Source organism: Macrobrachium rosenbergii, chromosome 37, assembly GCF_040412425.1.
Source record: "Macrobrachium rosenbergii isolate ZJJX-2024 chromosome 37, ASM4041242v1, whole genome shotgun sequence".
Lineage (NCBI taxonomy): Eukaryota > Metazoa > Arthropoda > Malacostraca > Decapoda > Palaemonidae > Macrobrachium > Macrobrachium rosenbergii.
The window spans coordinates 44,600,108-44,621,296 of NC_089777.1; the positions used below are offsets into that span (position 1 = coordinate 44,600,108).

The 21,189-nt window shown below is 37.8% G+C and overlaps 1 protein-coding gene across 4 annotated transcripts in view; it reads left to right on the top strand.

Moving 5' to 3' along the window:
- Window positions 1-21,189, top strand: part of LOC136825538 (uncharacterized) — an 841,925-nt gene that overhangs the window by 310,726 nt on the left and 510,010 nt on the right. For all 4 annotated transcript variants that reach the window (XM_067082124.1, XM_067082125.1, XM_067082129.1 and 1 more), the window contains one exon: window positions 5,083-5,121. The gene's annotated coding sequence lies outside the window, so the exon portion shown is untranslated. The remainder of the gene's footprint in view (window positions 1-5,082; window positions 5,122-21,189) is intronic.

A 21,189-nucleotide genomic window follows, 5' to 3' on the forward strand; every position in this document is an offset into this window, starting at 1 on the left:
TGGGAAGAGTTCAAAGGGAAGATGATACAACTGTTCAGGAAGATGCTGGCAAAGTACAAACTCAGGGGCGATGAGGGTAGGAGAGTTCAGCCTCCCTTTGTCCCAGAAGGAGACGGTGGCACTGCAAGGCAGAGGAACACAGAGGCCAAGAGAACCAACTTTTTGCAGGCAGATATTAAGACAGACCATTGGGCCCGACCAGTGTCCAAAAAGGGGCTAGTCCCTTTCCTCCCTTGCCACTGCCAGACAACAAGTGCCCCTCCAGCTCAAGAGGCAGGGGAAACCAGCGTGGGGGGGATGCAACACAAATGGGAGGGGTACGCTCCCACCTTGAACAAGGGCTTGCCCAGCCTCAGACCAACCCCAGTGGGAGACAGGTGGCGTGCCCCCTACCTGAAACCAGCATGGGAGAGAAGAAAACAAGTACCACCGAATGGCCTTGTGGGAGACAAGGCTGTGACCAGCAGTCAGTGGGCCAGTAGGTGGGGAACTCCCCCCACCCCAACACCCAACCACTAACCCCGGGGTGAGTGTATCGGTAGGGGAAACAGAGCAGACATCCCCCCACTTCTCCCCCTAGTGAGAGTGGATATTGAGTCCCAGTGTTGGAGGTAAGTGTGGGAATGGGCACATACCATGCATTGTTGAATAGTGGTGCCTGTGTTTCCCTAACAGAAGAACACTTAGTGACAGGTGCTGTTATGGCATCCAAAGGATGTCTATCGCTAATGAGCGCGAGTGGTCATACCATAATGCTGCAACACATTGTGCAGCAACAGATATCCTTGGGAGGACAAGTGTTAACTCACAAGTTTTATGTAGTGCCAACTACCCACTTGGATTCTGTTCCCATAATATTGGGAATCGGGTTTGTGCGTGAGTTTGACGTGGTCCTCTATAGCAAAGGCAAGGAGATAAGGGTGGCATTTCCTGTAGGGGCGGAGGGTTACCGAAACATCCCTGTTGTAGGCGAAGTGTCAACTGGTCGTCAAGGTTGCCTTGACGACCAGCGCGGGGATGTAGGGGTGGTACCTGCCAGCCCGAGGTGGGGGAGGTAGTTCCTCCCACTCACCTATACTCACTTACCCTCGTCCCGTCGAAGAAGCTCGCAGAGGGGTCTGTAGTGTATATCAATTCTCATAAAAAGTGGGAGGATTTCATCTTGCCCGGAGTTGCTAGGATCATAGATGGTAAAGCCAGTGTGCCTTTTATAGAGTTAAGTAGGGAATCTATGTGTACTGTGTACTTTAGAGATATGCTCTCTTATGGAAGCCAGCCTCGCAGCGTCGACCTTGGCCTCTCAGAGTCAAGGTCGTGGCAAACCAAGTCTTATAAAATCAGTGCAGATAGCTACCAAAGCAACACCTTTGAGTTACCATAGTGGCATACGTAGGGATGTTACTAGATTTGTAAGTAGTTGTCATGTGTGTAATATTGCCAAAAGACACCAGCATGTGATTCCAAAGGCTTGGTTGTGGCCTGTGGTGCCTGTAAAGTGGGATAGAGTGCATGTGGATGTAGTAGGACCACTACCCACAGTGCAAGGACACCCTAAATATATCTGTGTGTTCGTGGATGCATTCACTCATTTCACGCATGTGTGCTATGGCAGACAAGTCTGCAAAGGAAGTGGCTAGAGCATTACATTCCCTTGTAAATCAGTTTGGTGTCCTAAAACGCTTGTATCTGATAATGGCACGAGTTCGTGAATGAAATAATGTGCGAATTCACCGCCCTTTTGCAAGTAGAACATGTTATCATTGCAGCGTATTGACCATCCGCGAATGGTCTAGTGGAATCACATAATTGGAAGATTGTTAATCCCTTAAAGTATCTCGTTGCCGATAATCTGACATCCTGGCCATCCTTGTTGCAGACGGCAGAGATGGCTATCAATACCGCCTATAACAGCTCAATTAGGGATACGCCCTTCTTCCTGATGTACGGCCAAGACATCAGGTTGCCCTATTCGGTGGTCTTGGACCCTCGATAGGTGCCACTTTACACAGTGGAGCAGTACCGGGTGTGGTTTTGTAATATGACTCATCAAGTGTTCCATACATCACAATGCCTGTTGTTGAGGGCCAATGAGAAATATCAGTTGAGGTATGATAAACGGTTTCAGACTCATGATTTCCAAATCCAGGCAGGGGATGGAATCTATCAGAAAAGAATGCAACTTCTGAAACACAAACTCGAACCCGCATACACAGGGCCGTATTGGGTGAAAGCAATCAAACATGACACGGCGGTTATCCAACATATCGGCACAGGAGTCGTGAGCTAACACCATAAGGCACACCTGTGTGCTGGTGCTCGAAGACAGCCTAATGCTCTACACCAATACCCATACCCGGGATTGGCGGGGTATCTGGGAGAAGAGCCCGCAGAATATGCACGCGCGCAGGTGGGTGCCATATAGGGGTGTAAGATCAAGCTCTCGAGCCTTGCCGTGAGTGAAAGATCATTGGAAGTAAAAGCAAAGGAGTCAAAAATCAAAGTTGTGAATGCCAAACCACGTTTTACCATAACACCAGAGTCATACAAATGTTGCAAAGTCTGATGTAGTATTTTTTATAATTTGTTTTTGTCATTTTCGAATGTAAATGTTATTGCCTGAGTATCATATTCTTATGTTTTAGTTCTGGTATTGTGGCTTATTGATTATATAACTTCTTTTAATTGAGTCTATTGCTTGTTCCTTTTCCGTTATTTTATATTTTTTTGTCGTCCTTTTATTGTGTGTTAACAATTTACATACCAATCTAGATACCACCATTTCCTTTGTGATTTATGATGTTCACTAATGTTTTTTTCCAAAGTGTATGTTACCTTGTCATAAGTAATGAGATCTCTGTGCTTAATTTTCTATCTTCGTCATGTATTTCATTATGTTCTTAAAGTCAATGATTGATGTGTGCCATTTGTCTTTTATTATTTTTGTCTATTTGGGAAAATGCCATGCTTAGACACACAATGTTGTATCACAATTTCTAATTTTTTTTTTTGTATATTGAGAACAGTAAAGACAATTACGTATGCAATGTGAGTAAAAGTTTATTGCCATGTTGTCATGACTGATAAAGACAATGTTGAAGTGTCTTAATTTTTTTTGTGTGTGTTCATAAATTTGTTGAGGTGATAAATTTTGATTTTTAAAATAGAAGAAACAAAATTTTATTCCATTCTTCATAAATCAAGGAGTATTTTCTTGTATTGATGTGAGGCGTGTTCAATTTACTTGTAACCTTTGGCTTGTACACACGTCACTTGGCCCTTAGAGATAGTTAGTTTTTTTTCTTTTTGATCATTAGATAGGTACGACCCTCGAAAGGCGAGGCTCGAGGGGGGGACAAGGCGGACGTTGCAGCTTTGCCGGGACGCAAAGACCCAGGGAGGGGGTGGTGACCCCGTCCGGAGGGGTTGTCATCCCTCCCCTTCCCTCGCGAGTGCATCGAAGGCACGCCACAAGCTAACCGTCAAAGTGCCAGGCGTCTCCTCGCCCTCCAAAAATCACCCCAACAGTCACCCCGCCTCCAGAAGTTCGTTACGAGGTAGCGTCACCTATTTCGATCATGACTGGTGGATGTAAGACCTTTCGTAACAACCAATAGAGTCCAGGAGGAAGGCTTTTGTGGGGGGTGGGGGGAGATTGAAGGGGAGACGCACTTGACCTGAAGGGAGAGGGCATTGTCTTGTCGGACTCCCGTAGGAGCAGGTTGCCTTTCCCTTCGTTCCTGTCCCCGCCGGTCCTTTACCTCGCCTCGGAAATCGGGTGTCGTCAATTAGTTTAATTTCAAATTAGCGTAATCACAGTTGGGCCCTCCTGTAAGTTTAGTTAATATAAGCATTATGAACTTATAGCAGTGCGTATTATTCCTGCATGACCTGCAGTATGTTAAGAACCCTGATGACCTCTGAAGATCGGGTCATATATATGTATGCATGTTTATGTATTCATAAAGATATATCCAGATGGAATTATATAAGATGAATGCATCACGCACAATTCCTTTTAGTTGTATTCCAAAGATAAAATGAATTCCCTATTCAAGGGTGTTTTGGCTTAATGTTTGAGATTTTGTAGAGTTACGTGTGTATTTGAGATGTAAATATCATGTGTGTGTATATTTGTGTGTAAAGGTGAATTATTTTCACTGAGTATTCTTAAGAATGAGGAACTCTAAACTTTTGCTTAAGATGAATGCATTTATGTTAATGATTGAAGAGTATATTAATCCATCATTATTTCTTAATGGAATTTTGAGGTTGTCAGTATATTTACATATCCTATAGAATGTTGACGCGAGGAGTGTTTACCAGTGGGAATTTAATCTGTCCTAGGATATGCGTGGCATTTCCCTGCTGCCTGAACTTCATGTCAACATGAAAGATCTACTTTTGCTGTCAGAGCTTTCGCCTTTAGAGCCAGTGATTCCCGTTCACCTTATATGACACCATTCAGTACTTGCTACTCGCTTTACATAACGTCAGCATCCACCTAGTGCATTTTACTCGCCTTCCATAGTGTAAGCATCCACTCAGTACTAGCACATGCTTCTCGTAAACATAAAATGATATCCAAACGGCGAGAGCTACTTGCTCCGACTAGCTCCATCATCTACTTGCTTAGCATAACTTTAGCATTCCTAGTTTTTTAAGGCGGCATCACGCAGTCGCAGCAGCGAAGCAAGGCCATTCATTCCTGTTGACCAGTCTTCCTGGTGAATGGCTGGTTTGTGGGATCTGATGCTCTCGGCAAAAAAAGGATCTAACACTACCCTCAAGATTACATGCAATGTTTTGTTAATTTGACTCATTTATTTCTTTCTTTTTTGTTGCTTTATTGTTATTTATCTGATATTTACTTATGCAGTTTAATCTCGTTTTAATGTATAGGGTTTTGTGTGTGTGTTTTTTTTTATTGTAGGCATTAGAATATGCGAAAGACTTGTCTGCCCGTTTGGTTAACGACAACAAAAGCACTAAAGCCTTCTCTTGTTCTTTTGATTAAATGTGCCCGTCTGTAGCTCACTCGTATGAAGACCATCAGGATAATTTTTTTTTTTTTTCTACTTACAGATAAGGTTGGTGCTCAATTAGGCAGCATCTGGAAGTCAGGTGAGAGATCTACCTTAATTAGTTCTTAATATATTTGTTAAATGTATTATTATGTACTCAATGTAGATACGTTTCTGTTTTAAATCGCCCTGATTTTTAATTTTAATCGTCATCGTGTTTAGCCCATTTATGCTCAGAAATAATAAAATTTTGCGATCCATTTTCTTTTTTACATATATGATAGATATTAATTGGGTAAAGTATGAACAAGCCTCAGAATCCCATTTGGAGGCATAGATTAGGAGAAAAATGAAAAATATTAATGTGCCCAAAACGCAATCATGGGCATCTTTGCCGTCACAGACTTTGCGAAAATGCAACGCTGGGAATAACTTAACAAAAACTGTAGGAGTTATCAGTTCCTTATTTCTTTTAAACTGCAAGACAAATATCAGTTATACTTACATATATAAGGAGATATATAAACCCTTTGGCAAACAAAGAAAAAAAATTTAGTTCTGAGTCACACATCCGCCCTGATTCAATATTCTATTTTTATGACTGAGTGAAGGTAGAATAATTAATTGAGTTCGTATACTAATATTCGAGTGAATTAAGAGGAACACTTTTCATGTTTTAGGATACAAACTTATAATAATGATGTATATTCACAAACAGAATCCACTAATACTAAGACTCTTATGAATGGCAATGAAACGATATAAAGGGGACACACAAATACACAGTAGTAGATTTTCATCTATTATGAAAAGTAGAGGAGCATTCCACGTGCAGTGGAATACTGCAGTAGGTACAGATGTAAATAGTTTAGCTTTTGCATTGTTTGCACCTGTGATTTCTGTCTCCCTTAACATCATCGCCAAAGTCATCATATCTAAGAGCTCCTATTCGACATTACCAAGCACAGCTAACCTTCGTTTCCCGGATTTATAGGTGCAACGCCATGTGTTGTTAACCAAGTTTTGACCACAGAACGTGTGAACTCCGATAAATCTCATTTGTATTCTCCTGCTTTAACAAATAAGCAAGCATTATGCATACAGACATTCATTAATTGAGAGAAAAAGGTGAAATACCATTTCTTTTCCCTGACAGCAATTCGATATTTTCTTGTGCTTTCATCGGCTCTATCTCCTCCCCCATTCGTGAATTGTAGTTGCCAATCCAAGAAGGAATGGTTATCATCATTTTCTATATTTTTGAGCCTTTGAATAACATTCTACGCTTGCTAATGGATATACTGCATGTTGATTTGATGTACAATAACAACAGTTGTCGTTCCACATTTGTACAATGACATTAGAATCTTCATCAAAATAATACCTAAGACTCCCTCTACAACGTTTTCAAATAGTTTGGCACTTGTAAGAGGGCATTACAAAATCATATTGCTTCGAAGAGCGCCAGTTATACCATGACCTCTTACAGGAATCGTTTCCAGAGGTTTTAAGGAAAAGAAGTAATTGTTAAAATACAAGTTGAATTTTATTCCCTGATATTCGGACTCAAGTCTACCAAGGAAGCTTATAAATACCGTTCCCTCCTGAAGAACCTGGATTCTCAGCTTTTTATCTTGTTATACATCCACAAGATATACGTATCCCATGGAATGTCGACTGTCCATCCTTTGTAGACTCACCGAAGTGATTTTCGTCTTATTATTTTCTTAGCAGGGTGGTCCCCATAATAAAGTGTCTTTGGTTCGATAATAGGGACACTTATAGGACTGAAAACCGCTACGTAGCTAATGAAACGCTCATTAAGAAGGTTCAGGAGGGGTCTTACCTTTGCAAACTAATCAAGCATGACAATTCTGTGTTGTTAGTCGGGTGAGAACATCTCATTGAATCAACAACCATTTCATTCCTAACATTCGACGAAAGCGAACTGTGCTATATCCTGTTAACAAGAGAATTCTCATATTTGTACAGTAGAATGAACATTATTTTTTCCCTTTTGGATCGCATACAAAACAGTTTCCCCTAGTTAAATGTTTAGTAACAATATTGTCTTAAAGCATGTCGAATATTTCGTGGGATTCACGAGGTTTATCAACCGCTGATGTCTCTAGGGATAATGAGAACATGAGTTGGTTTCAGAAAATCTTGCCAGAAACTATTTTAATTTCTTTTAAGATTTTGATAGTATTTTCTCTGAAAAGGAATTATGGGTTGTTTTCCTTTCTTAGAATGCAATGACCTTGCTGCTTCTGGAGAGAACAGTACACTAGTAGCTGTGATTTCAGTATTTTATTAATCACCAGAATCTTCAGTAATTTCACCTTCTACGGGAAGAAAAATATAGGCCTACTGTTTAATATATTTCTTTTTTTCATGACATTTTCATCCTTTACATTTTTGTCATCTGAACTTTCCTCATCTGATTGCATGCCGTCCATCATTCCTGCAATTTCATAAGTTATAAAGCCTCTGGAAGCTGAATCCGTACATATATTATCATAACCCTATGAGCTGAATCCGTACATATAGTATTATAACCCTATGTAGTGAACAAAATATATTTATATATTTTGCCGGTTACCAGCGGAAACGGCCAAGACTCAGGGGGTCAACTGGCTAGCAGCCGTCAGCTGATTCATACTCTGCCTCAAGTCCCGTGAGTGACCTGACTGTCGTGAGGCAGTTGTTATAGTGTTTGATCCCATGTCCTCATCTTTATGAAGAAGCATATTTTCCATGTAGGGTATATCACTGGGCATCATTGTTACGAACTAGCCAGTCATAGTGATCTATGAGTAGTCATCGACATATTACAGTTTCCATAATATTTGAATGCGTGAACAAATATATATATATATATATATATATATATATATATATATATATATATATATATATATATATATATATATATATATATATATATGACTGTGAAATATTTTCTGTTAAAACAGAATTCCGTCTAATAAAAGGGGCCCACAAAAATGCCAAAAGGTAGACAGTTAATGCTATATATTTCGAAGAACAAGGCAGGTAATGAATGAAATAAGAGTTACAGAAAAGTGGTATTTATACCAAGAGATCCAGAGGTCAGCCATTACATCACTCCAGTTGGTAATTTCTCCTTAATCTTCTTAATCGCTGGTTGGAGGAAGATTTTATCTATAGTATCTGAGTCCCAAGCTCCTTTTGAGAGGTACATCGTATTTCTCTGTTTAATCAAAGCTGATTCTACCATCTGGCTTTTGAACCGATAGTTGGTGCTATAAATTATATGTGACAAATTCCAGTTTATTCTGTGATTATGGTTATTTATGTGGTTAAAAATAACTGAGCTCTGTTGGCCATACCTTACTGAACGTTTATGATGTATTAATCTCTAGGGGAGTGATTTACCTATGAAGCCAATGTAGGATTGGTCACAGTCGAGGTAAAGGGATTTCGTATACTCCTGTGTCTTTGGGGACTGGCTTTTGTTGGACGTTAATCAGGGATCTGGCTGAGGTATTTGAATAGGTAAAAGCAAAAGGGTTAGAGTTTCCAAGTGTCTGTGTCAGTATCTTAATCCAGTCCAGGTGTGGGATTTTGATTTTATTGTTGTTTCTGGTAATGGTATTGCTGACAACTGAATAATATAGCTTCATGGCTAAGAAGATTACAGCACTATAAGATGTCCACGTGGATTCTTCAAGCTTTTTTTAAACTTTGTCCACGTTACTGACAACTAGTGTTTGACTTTAAGAAGGCCCTCATCAGGGCTCACAAAGTGAAATTACAATAGATGTTCCTTAGGGAAGGTAAAGTGCGTGATGCCTCGTTCGTTGATGGCATCTGCATTGAGGAGAGGAGTGTTTTCTTTTGGCAGTTTGGGAAATATGATTTTGAACTTACACATCGACAACTCGAAGAAAGAAAAGTGGAAGCATTTTGCCCATTCTGAACAATTACGTAGCCAGTTTCTAAGAGATATTACTATAGATTGGCAAGAAAAGTTATTAGATTATATCTACAATCAACTTCGCCGTCAGATCATAGCACATAAGCGGAGGCTTGATAATAGATTAGAATCTCTCATATCGAAGTCTCATTGGAAAACATTTGGGAAAAATACTAACTATCTTAATCTGTCGTCCAAAGTTTTAAGTGAAAATGAAGAGTCTATTAGAACTGGGATTGAAGTTCAATAATTCAACGAGAAAACCTGATATAGTAGAAATCAGCAAGCAGTTTATTATCAAAGAGAAGTGTTATAAACCGGAGATACTGACTGCATTAACTTTGGCAAAAGGTGTTGGGTATGTTGCATATTCAGTACGTTGTGCTTTCAGTTTCTTTCCAAAATGCCTGAATAAGGCTTTGGACTCACTCAGAAAAGACAAAGATACTCACATAGCCAGGGCAGATAAAGCTTATGTTATTGTCATTTTGCATCGAGTAGACTATGTTGATAAAATGAATGACCAAGATACATATGAACATTTGATTTCTAACCCATGTGAGCGTGTAAATGCAAAATTTCATATACGTTTGAGAGAGATATTTTGGAATAAGCAGGGTATGGTAAACATGTTTACTACTGTAAATAGTAGACTTCCCTATTTGTACTCTTATGGTACTGCTAAAACTTATAAGGAAGGACAACCAGTATTTCCTATAATTAATACAATTGGTTCAGTGTTTTATAAACTGTCTAAATTCCTGGTAACATTATTGCAGCCACTTGTAGATACAGTATCTGACTCTCATGTTGAAAATAATTTAGATTTTGTAATTATTTGAACGCCTGTACATCCCCAAGATTTTCCATTTTCCTGTAACATGGCACCGTTATGTTGGTGATAGTTTAGCCATCATACCCAAAGATTTGGATGTAAATAACATATTGGCTCAACTAAATGATCATGTCCCTTCTATTAAATTTACACTTGAGTTAGAGAAAGATGATTGTTTATCTTTTTTGAACATTTATACTAAAAGGGAACCCTTTAACTGTAAAGTTAGTATTTATAGGAAAGAGACAAATAATTTGACTTACGTACACTTTTATTCAGGACAGCATATAAATATCAAAATGTCAGTTTTTTCGTCAATGTTTCCTCAAGCCTGGCAAATAGTCACTCCCGAGTTTTTAGATCAAGAATTCAAAAACATCAGAAAAATAGGAAAAGATCTATGCTATCCAACCCGCATTATGGATAAATATTACAATAAAGCTGTTAAGACCTTCTATGGAAAATCGGAAAGAAAAAAAGAAGCGTTCTTAAACGCCCTTTGTTTGTCACATTTTACTGGATTTGAAGCTGTAAAACTTTTTTTAAATTGTTTAATACAAATGTATCCTTCACATATAATAATGTAAAAAAACATGCTTATAAAGAATAGCCCCGAAAAGATAGCAATGCTGTACACAAAATTCCATGTATGGATTGTGATTAATTTACTTAGGTCAGACTAGTAAAGAATTGAACACCAGATTAAAACAACACACAAATACTCAGTAAGAACAGGTCAGAATATTAATGCTCTATTTTTCATTTAAGTGAAAAGTCCCACAGATTACATTGGACACAAAACCAAATAATGTCACGTTGTAACAAAACTATTTCGATGAACTTGTTAAAATCTGTTTTGATCCAGTTGACCTGGGCAATAATTTTGATGTAAGTCAAGGATTATTTTCTTTTGACCCTGTAATAAAACATACGTTCCAGAAGCAATTGAAAGATAGAATAAAGAAGATTACCAACAAGTAGATTTCGATGTTGATCCCTTAATTGTTCTGTGACCTCCCAACGTTTTTGTATTCCCTTAGGACTTATACTCACCATATAATAGGCCCTTGTCTCTGTATATCTTTAGTTGCTGTGACCACGTCTTGGTAATAAGACGAAAATACATAGCATCTCCAGTGTTTCAATTTTCCTTCGTGGCTGTAACTTTGCTCACATAATTGTCATGTTTTTAATTTTTCGTGATTTAAAATCAAATATATATATATATATATATATATATATATATATATATATATATATATATATATATATATATATATATATATATATATATATATATATATATATATATATATATATATATATATATATATATATATATATATATATATATATATATACACACACTTTTCAACCACTGGATGGGCCAATCTAGGAGGCATGGGCCGGGAGTGTGGTGTTTATTTTTTAAGGAACAGGTATATTTCATTTAAATGACAGTTAATTCTTTGGGGCGGCTAACTGAGACATGTATGTATTGTGGGTTTTTCTTATCCCTATGGAGTATAATGTTCCAGCATATTCCCTAAGCTGCTTCTTAGAGGAGTCGGCTGGATTTGAGACTGAAAATGATAAGTCCAAACTCAGACTTATAAAAAGGCTAAGTGCAAGAGAGAGCTGTGAGAAATTCTAAGTCCCATAATTCACAGTGGTATGGGTTGTGCTGTAGCACAACCCTGCGCGCCACACTCCTATACCGTCCCATTCTCTCTGTCCCTCTCTGTTCCCTAACTCTTATATGTCCTTTTTCGCCCTCCTTCTCCTTTTTTAGTGTTTGAACGGTGAAATTTTGTTACATCACAATTCATGGGCGTGTCGATTACGTCATTGTTCACCAGACGTGTTGATTACCTTACTCTTAACCACTTCACCACTTCATTACTACTTCTCCCATTCACCACTTCACCATCACCAGTTCTTCTTTCACCATTTCCTTTCTTTTGATAGCAAGTTCACACTAACTTGTCATAACTGGTATTTGCTGACTCGGTCTATCACTACCTGGCTAGGGACAGTCGTAATTTTTTTTTTTCTTTTGTCCTAGCGCTTGAATAATACTTCCTTTCTAGTTTTCTGATTCATAACTGTAAGACCACGTGTCTCACTCTATATGGTAGTCTCAACAATAATTTCTATAATAGTCTGTATTCTTTAATACTCTCTCTCTCTCTCTCTCTCTCTCTCTCTCTGTAACAGTCTCGGCCAGGCTACTTAGCCGACTCCAGCATCCTGACTAAACTAAAGCAAGATAATATTAACTACGAGGACTCCTAACAGTATACATATTAGGCACAAGTCAGTTGACACATTTCCCAAATCAAACTTCAAATGTAAAAGCAAACACATATTCAGATGTAAACTTAACTAAGTTGAAAAGACAGCTGAAAATCAAATAGAGTCACTACCAGTATATCAACAAATTCTTCTTCTTCTTTTTCTTTTAACGTGCTTTTATTCCCATTTTTTGTATGGGGTATCAACTTTGAAGGACAATATAAGTGTAAAATGCAGTAAGCGTCTCTCCTGAATAAGGAGTTCTACATGTTCAGTATCCAGTACTAGAGAATAATTTGCAATACAGGTGGGAAAAGGGGAAAAAATACTTATAGAGCTTTTTAGTGTTAACTGGAATAGTAATTAGTAAGCCTTCGTTAGTTAAAGCATCTCTAAGAAAAGCATAGAGTAAGTGTGTTAGTTCAATGTGATACTTGTTATATTTAAGCTTTGCGGTAGTAATTATTTATTGCAAGTCTTTCAATGGTAACAGGTTTTCAGAGACTCTTCCTTGAGAAGCTGTTGCTAAACTATATACAAAATCCTGTAGTTCACCCCCAGTTCTCTTTACTTCTATTTTAAGGGTGTTTATAGTAAAAATTAAATTCATGATCTGGAAACAATTTTGGGTTTCTTTTCTAAAATCATCTAATATCTCTCTTAACATATTTTCCTTGTTCTTCAGTTTTGCTAGGAGTTGTGTATTTATATAAATGCTTTAATGTCTAGCATTTCCATGTTTATCCCTTTTACTTGTTCTTCAATCAAGGAAATTTTTCCTTGAAGAGGTAGTAGTTGAATTTGGTTAGAAATTCCAAATATTACTGGCAAACCTCTTGAAATAACAGCAGCTATAGGTAGTCCTCTCTTGGTTCTTGTTTGTTCTGGCACATAAAATTCTTTTATTTCTTAAAGTGTATCTTTGATTGCATTCCATAACAAGGATTCTATATCTAAATTGCATAATTTTGGGTTTTGTTCTAGGGTTGTTTCTGTCGTTTTTAGTTCCTTAAACAGACTTTCTTAATTGATTAGTAAGATCTTTTATGCCTTCGCGTTCAATTTTTATTCCAGCGTATTCGTCTATCAAGTTCAGCTGTCCTTTATCCAAGAATAAACTTCCTGTATTGACAATGTTAAAGCTTCCATTTTTATAACTTGCAGACTCATGACGATTATTTTCAACATTGTTTCCTTCATTTTGAAGAGTTTTCCTGAAATTGTCATATTACATTTCAAAAATATGCTCTACATTTCTCTGTTTCCTAAATATTCCCATTGCAGTCTAAGAAAAAGTAAATTCCAAGGTAGTGCACTTAGCCCCGAACATTTTGCTCCAAAACCAAGTAATTACAGTAAGAATTGCAACAAAAAAAGGGGGGCGTTTTCCACTAAGTCAGCCAATGAAGGTAAACTTAGCAATAAAGAAATTAAATATAAGGAACAATAGGAACAAATCTAAAATCATATAAAGCTCTTTACTGGGATCTGACTCTCCTGTTCATTAGATTATAACAAGTTCTCTCTTCCAAGACTTCTCCTATTTCTTCAGTTACTTCTGTTTCCTTACCTTCTTTAGTCCTTTTAACTTTGTCTCTATTTATCTAAAAATCTGATTCTTCTAATGATGTGGAAGGAACTAAGTTATTCATTTCTTTACTTTCATTTTTGTCTCTTTAACTTCTGTGACCATGAATGGATCTGTGAATTTAGTGGCTAACTTATAGTTGATACCACTTCTTACTTCTACCTTTATGTATACTTCATCTTCAGTCTTATAATCCGTTGGCTTCGGTCCTTCTTGGTACTTGTCTACCATGATCTGTTGGGCTTCTTCCAGGTTCTAATGTAACCTTGAAATTACTAATTTTTATCTTCATAATGTCTTCAGAGTGGTTATGCTGGATTGGCTGATTCAGCCATGCATATGGTAGTCTTGGTTCATATCCCATTAAAGCTTTCATGGGTTGTGCTTGTATACTAGTATGATATCTAGCCTTTAATGACAATTGGACTCAAGGCAAATTGACATCCCATTCAGGATCCTGTCCTACAGTATGCCTTAATGTGTCCAGAACCTTTCTGTTATTCCTTTCTACTAAGCCATTATGAGTTGGATGGTACGGTTGTATTGTTACCTTTTCAACTTTGAATGCATTACAAATTTCTTGAACTAGTGAGTTATCGAACTTTGTGCCATTATCAGATATTATTAGTTGTGGGGCAGAATATCTACAAAATATTTTGTCAAAGAGAGCAACTGCATATTCTATAGCTCCCTTACGTGTTATTGGTATCAGCTCTGTACATCTAATGAGTGCGTCTATACACACCAATATATTTTTACTACCTCTACTGCTAGTGTGGAGGTTAGTGGTGAGATCTATGGCTCTCTTTCAAATGGAGTTTGTGGGATGGGGTATATCTTAGGAGTACATCCTTATTCGTTCTTTCCTTATAGCTGTTGCAAACACTCTAACTCTTCACAAATTTGTTAAAATCTTTGTATATTCCTTTACACTGAAAGGGTCCTTTTACCAGTCTATCTGTCTCATCTTGTCCTGGGTGAGCTCTTATAGGATCAATTCTTTTCTGATGATCAAATTTACTTTCGTTTTTTACAATTGGTAGATCTCTTTTTAATACTAACTTGTTCCCTTATGAAGTTTGATATAGAAAGCTCTTCTGTTTAGTGCATAGTGAACACATTGCTTACAGGTTCACTTGACTTTGCTTCTTGACTGATCAAATTTATATTGACTCCTTCTTTCAGTTCATCGAATACTTCATGTTGTCTTGTCCATTCAAATGATACATATTCTGTTAGCAGATCTGTTAGTGGAGCAGATATGGTTGCAAAATTTTATATATTTTTGGTAAAAACCTGCTAAACTCAAAAATGACTTCACATCCTTCCTACATTGAGGTGTAGGATACTCTTTAATTGAATTAATCTTTAAATTGTTTACTTCCACACTTCTTTCACTTAGAGTGTGTCCCAGATAGTCTATTTTCCTTCTAAGGAAGGCGCATTTCTTTAGTTTCAACTTTAGATCTGCCCTCCTCAACCTCTTTAGGAAATTTGTGACCAGTGTTATATGTTCTTCGATGGTGTCTGTGGCTATTATCAGATCATCCATATAGCAATGCAGATCTTTGCCTAATAATCCACTGAGAATCTTATCCATTAATCTCAGAAATGTCACTGGGATTGACTTTAGACCAAAAGGCATCTTTACATATTGATATCTGACATTACTGGTGGAAAAAGCAGTTAATGGTGTACTTTCTTCATTTAAAGGGGTTGTAGAAATCCTTGTAGCAGATCTATTTTGGCAAAATATTCCTTGGATCCAATGAATGTGATAAGATCTCTCATGGATGGCATTAGGTAGGGATCTATTTCTGTAATCTTATTTAATTTCCTAAAATATACCACAATGCTATAAATCTTGTCCTTTCTTAGAACTAACAAAAGTGGAAAGGAACACGGAGATTTAGATGGTTCTATTATTCCTTCTTTTTCCGTTTTCTGAACTTATCTTTCAATAATCTCATTCTGGGAATATGTTACTCTATAGGTAGGTTTATAGACTGGCTTGGATTTTTGGAATATCTATTCTACAGGTTATTTCATCTGTATTACCAAGTGTGTCTCCATATATGGCAACTATATCCTTATACTTACTCAATAGATCTATGAGTTTCTCTTTAGCATAATCTTCTTTAATATCTTTCAAGTGGCTCCATGTTATAACTCTTCTCACTTTTGTTTGATGAGCAGAATTTTCATTCCCGTTATTGATCGATGCCATAGTTTCCTTCTCTTCAATTTGAATAGGAAAAGTGTATATTTCTGCTAGACCTATTTCTGTTCCCTGTGTTAACAGAAGCTTTTCCCCCTTCTGTTATTTATAACCTGTAAAGCTATTTTGTTCTGTCTAACTTCATGCAGGCTCGAGGAGTAATGCACTCCATGTACTCGTGACCTTTCTGCAAGTGTATGAGTTCCCTTCCCTTTGAAAATTGGATTTATTATAAATTCTATCTATGTGCTTTCTCCATGTTTAAGCCTTAAATCTCGTCCGAGTTTCATGTAAGTTTTTGGTTAGATTCTAAGTTGTCACTGATTTGTTGAGAATTCGTCCTGCATGTCTGATACCTTCCTTCTGTACTTTGCTTCTTTAGAATGCTTTTTAGCAGAGTTCTTTTGAGTCTGTTTTCTTCTAATTATTTTACACATAGGTATTCTAGATTACTTATAACCCCTTTTTATCACTAATTGTTCTCTAGGTGCATTGACAGTAATCCTTTGCCTAGCCATGGTTGGATAACCAAATAACAAATCGGCAAACACTAAATGTATACCTCTTACAACTAGAACCGTCTGCTTAAGTGAGACTCTTCCCACTATAAAAGAAAAATTAATTTTTCCTACTATGTTTATGCCATTACCATGAACATCTGTGATTCTACATTCTACTGCTGGGTTCAAAATTTGCCTGGTATACCTTTTCACTAATAATAATCTTGGGAGACCCAGTATCAAAGAATACAGCAATAGGCTTCCATAAACCAACATACGTGGGGAGTACATGTCTGTAATCATATTCATCTCCTATATTAATTTTACTAACATTCATGACTTGACTTTAATCTGACGTTCTGGTCTTTTCCTCTATTATGTAGGAATGTCCATTATTTTGGTTGTGTGAAAATTTACCGTTGATTCGTTTGAAATTGCTTGATCTTGTTGGTACAGTAGGTTTGCAGCTTGGTTAGTATTTTGATCCTTGTTCCTCCTAAATTGTGGAGACTGATTACGATCTCTACCTCTACCTACAATCTCGAACACGATGATCTGTCCTTTTATGATAGGAGCAGTAAGCTGGTCCATGGCAATCACTTCCATAATAGCCCTTTTTCTGGCAATTATAATATGTGGCTATCGAAGATTTCCCTTGAGATGAGTTGAGTCTTATGGCTACCCTGATTGTTATGCCCTTGTCTATCCTGATGGTCTGGCTGTCTAGCTGGTGCACTTCATGGATATTTTCCCTTCTGAAGCATTACCAGGCAGTCGCATCGTTCTGGCTCCATACTTGGTCGGTTCTAGTGGAACGGTTATGGAAACAGTGGTGACTCGGGCAGGTCTGTATGACAGGGTCTGTATAGATCATTTCCTTCGGCATTTCTGCCTAAAATTTTCTTGACCTCATTTTCAATTTCAATAACATCCTCTTCTAACTTCCAAACACGGGTCATCTTTTCAATAGCGTTGATGGCAAACATCCCAATAACAAAGCTAACCTTAACAAATTTTTGCAATTTTCAAGTGTTATTACCCGTTGACCTGCCATTGTTGATGTCCACGGAGTGGTTGAAAGCAAATGGCACCATTTGTTTAAGAAGTTATACAACTGGGGACCCATTCTGAGGTAATTCCTCTTATCCATTCTCCAAACTTGAACTATCTTTCTGAGGCTATATGGGATCAGTCTCCCTCACAATGGAATATATCTTCCTCACAAACTGCTTTAATTCCTCAAAATTCTTAAGCGTCAGAATGAACATAGCAGCCTATATCTCCTGTCGAGCGATCAAGGTAGCTTTTGGCTTCATTTAATTTCACACCATCACTTCCCGTTAAAGAATTTAAAATGTGTATCTGCTTACTCAATCCAGTTTTCCAAGTTGCATGCATCATTGTCTTCTTTCCTTCCCCAAAATTTAATTATGTGGCTATTCTCTTGGGCAATTTTATGGGTAACAACAGCAATCCCAGTAGCCAATGTAGTTGGAGGATTTGTAGGGATTGCCATGTTTAATCTACGTGCTTGACTTCTCGTTCAAATCAAAGGATTTGTTTTCGCATATATTTAATCAAGGGTAACTGACTCTGATTTCATTTTAATCCTAAAAAGGCACTGAAAACACAACGGGGATCGATCAGGAATGTAAGTAGTGGAAGAGATGTTCCCCCAAAAATGAAGTCAACACAAAAAAATAAAAGAATTTTGCACTTGAATAATTCCCATAAAATGAGAAAGTAATAAAATAAAAAATTACTAATACAAGTTAGTAAATACCGCAATAAATAAATGAGTATTGTTTAGTAAAATTGTTAGTAATAATTAGTAAAGAAAGAAAAAAAATTTGCTAAGATTAATTACATGTCTGCTCAGTTTAAGTGGAAGACTTGTTTTCAAATGAAATAACTAAATGAAGTATCGTATCAAATTAGTTTTATAAATTTAGCCTTCAAGAACTTTATGTGTATATTTGTGTGTAAACAGATATCTTTTCATACAGAGTGGATTTAATTGAAGTGCCATCAGGTATGCAGCCTTCTCTTTCTTGTTTGCGTTGTCAGTGGCGTCTTCTTTGTCTGTGTCTTCTTCTTCACTTGTCTTCTTTGTCTGTGTCTTCTTCTTCACTTGTTCAACCCAGTTTTCTTCCTTCTTCTCGAAAGTTAACGTCTCTCTTCTTTAACATGTGTTTGTGCGTTGATATTCTTCTCTCTCTCCCGTTTTCTGTGTGGAACGGTGTGTTAAATATGTTTGGGCTGTGTGGCAGGTGTTAGTAAAGGGTGGGGGGGGGCGCACGATATTTAGGTGGAAAACACTGCACTGCACTCGCATTGTTTCTTTCTTTTTCTTGTTGCAAGAGTATTTCTTCTTTCTTGAATCCCGGACGTTGTAAAGATCCGCAACCCCAGAGTACCCATGTAAAGATTGGCTATCCTCAGAATGAACTTGTTAACATCAGCCACCCCCCCAGTACTGAACACGGCGAAGGGACATTCCATTTGGCCGACAACAAACAGATGCACCGCCAGTATCAGAATGAGCTTGTTAACATCAGCCACCCCAAATATTAGCTTGTTAAGATAAACAACCCTCAGGTACTCTGGGGTTGCTGTTCTTTACAACGTCCTGAATCCCACTAAAGCTGGCACCAACTTTTCAACCCTCTGTAATGGGCCGAACTAAGGAGGCGTAGACCGAGAGCGTTGTTTTCATCCTTCAAGGAACAGGCTGATTTCATTGAAATGATACAGTAGGTAATTCTTCAGGGTGGCTAACTGAGACGTGTATTGTGGTGTTTACTGCACTTGATTATCATCCCTGTGGAGTCATGGTTCCGCCATATTCCCTCAGCTGCTTCTTAGGGGAGTCAGCTGGATTCGGGACTGAATATGCTAAGTCCAAGCTTGGACTTGTGAAAAAACTAAGTGCAAGAGAGAAAGCTGTGAAAATTTCCAAGTCCCATCAATCACTGTGGTATGGGTTACTCATTTGCACACCCCATGCACCACCTTCCTATACCCTCCTATTCTCTCTGTCCCTCTCTGTTCTCTAACTCTGCCTGTCCTCCTTCTCCTTCCTTCTCCTTTTATAGTGTTGGGGCGGTGGCGTTTTGTTACGTCATAGTTCATGGGCATGTCAATTGCGTCATTGTTCATCAGACGTGTAAATTACCTTACTCTTCATCACTTTGTGACCAGTTCACCCATTCACCACTTCACCATCACCAATTCTTCTTTCACCATTTATTTCTTTCGACAGCGAGTTCATGACAGGCAGTTTGCAAACTGTGTATCACGAGCTTATCGTAATTGGTATTTGCTGACTCAGTCTGTCACTACCTGGCTAGGAACAGTCATAAAATTTTCGTTTTGTCTTAGCACTTGAAAACACTTCAGCACTTGAAAAACACTTCCTTTCTTAATTTTCTGATTCATAAGCTTAAGACCACGTGTCTCGCTCTATATGATATTCTCGATAATAATTTCGTTAAAAGTCTCTCTTTATTTCTATAATACTCTCTCTCTCTCTGTAACATATATGATCGTTACGCAGGTGACTTCACATCTGACCCAATCTCGAAGCAAACTGCCCAGCTGATGCAACGTTTGAAGGATCTAGGCTTGGTAGTGACAAGCACTTCCAAAACGTGAAGAAATGGATAAGTTAAGAGGGCATTGTACATGATAGCATTTGCAGACGTATCTAGTAAAAAGTGACCAGTGAATTCTAAATAAAAAAAGCGATAAAAATGTCTAAATACTTCACTGTGATGGTGAAGGTGCGTTTATTCCATCTCTAGTAAATATATCTGAACTCGACAGACACAAGTATATGCAAGTATTTCTTTGTGGCCAGGTGATTATTGTTACCTACTGAGGGATTCAGAGCCGATGAAACACGGTTTTTCGGCAACAACATTTTACCAAAGCATCGGATAAAGGTGAAAGCTAGCAAGAGTATATCTTATAACCCTACCTAATTTTTGCAAGAATTATTTAGTACTTAAGTTCGATAGTTTTGATATTTATAGAGTAAAATGAAGTCGCCAATGCCGGAACCGAGAAAATCACAGACAAGGATCCTAAAACAACTCGTTACGTAAGCGTAATATGACGTCTTGAGGCTCCGCCCATCCACCAGGTATGCGGTGAATGGATATGCTTAAAGTCTAGGCTTCAACAAATTCGATAATGGCCAGCAGGATATGGAGAAGTTAAGTATACCTTAGTTTAACCAGACCACTGAGCTGATTAACAGCTCTCCTAGGGCCAGCCCGAAGGATTAGATTTATTTTACGAGGCTAAGAACCAATTGGTTACCTAGCAACTGGACCTACAGCTTATTGTGGAATCCGAACCACATTTTAACAAGAAATGAATTTCTATCACCAGAAATAAATTCCTCTAATTCTTCATTGGCCGGTCGGAGAATCGAATGCTGGGCCAGCAGAGTGCTAGCTGTGGTTGCAAGACTGCATTTGGGCTACAGCTTGCCACTTTGTATACAAGCGAGTAGACCCGTGGCAAGATTTACTATAGCGTGAATAGGTATCATTTCTATAGTGGGTAATAGTTACTTGGCCACCCCAGAAGTGTGGGCAGGAGCTGTTGTTAGATAATCCCGACCTCTTCCTCGAGAGTGACGGTGAAGACATTTTGTAAATAAATTATGTATAGTGTTAGACGTTTTATTTGTATATCTAAAACATATTTATTAAAACACAATGATTATAACAATACGTTCCTTATTCAAACTGATTCCAATATATTT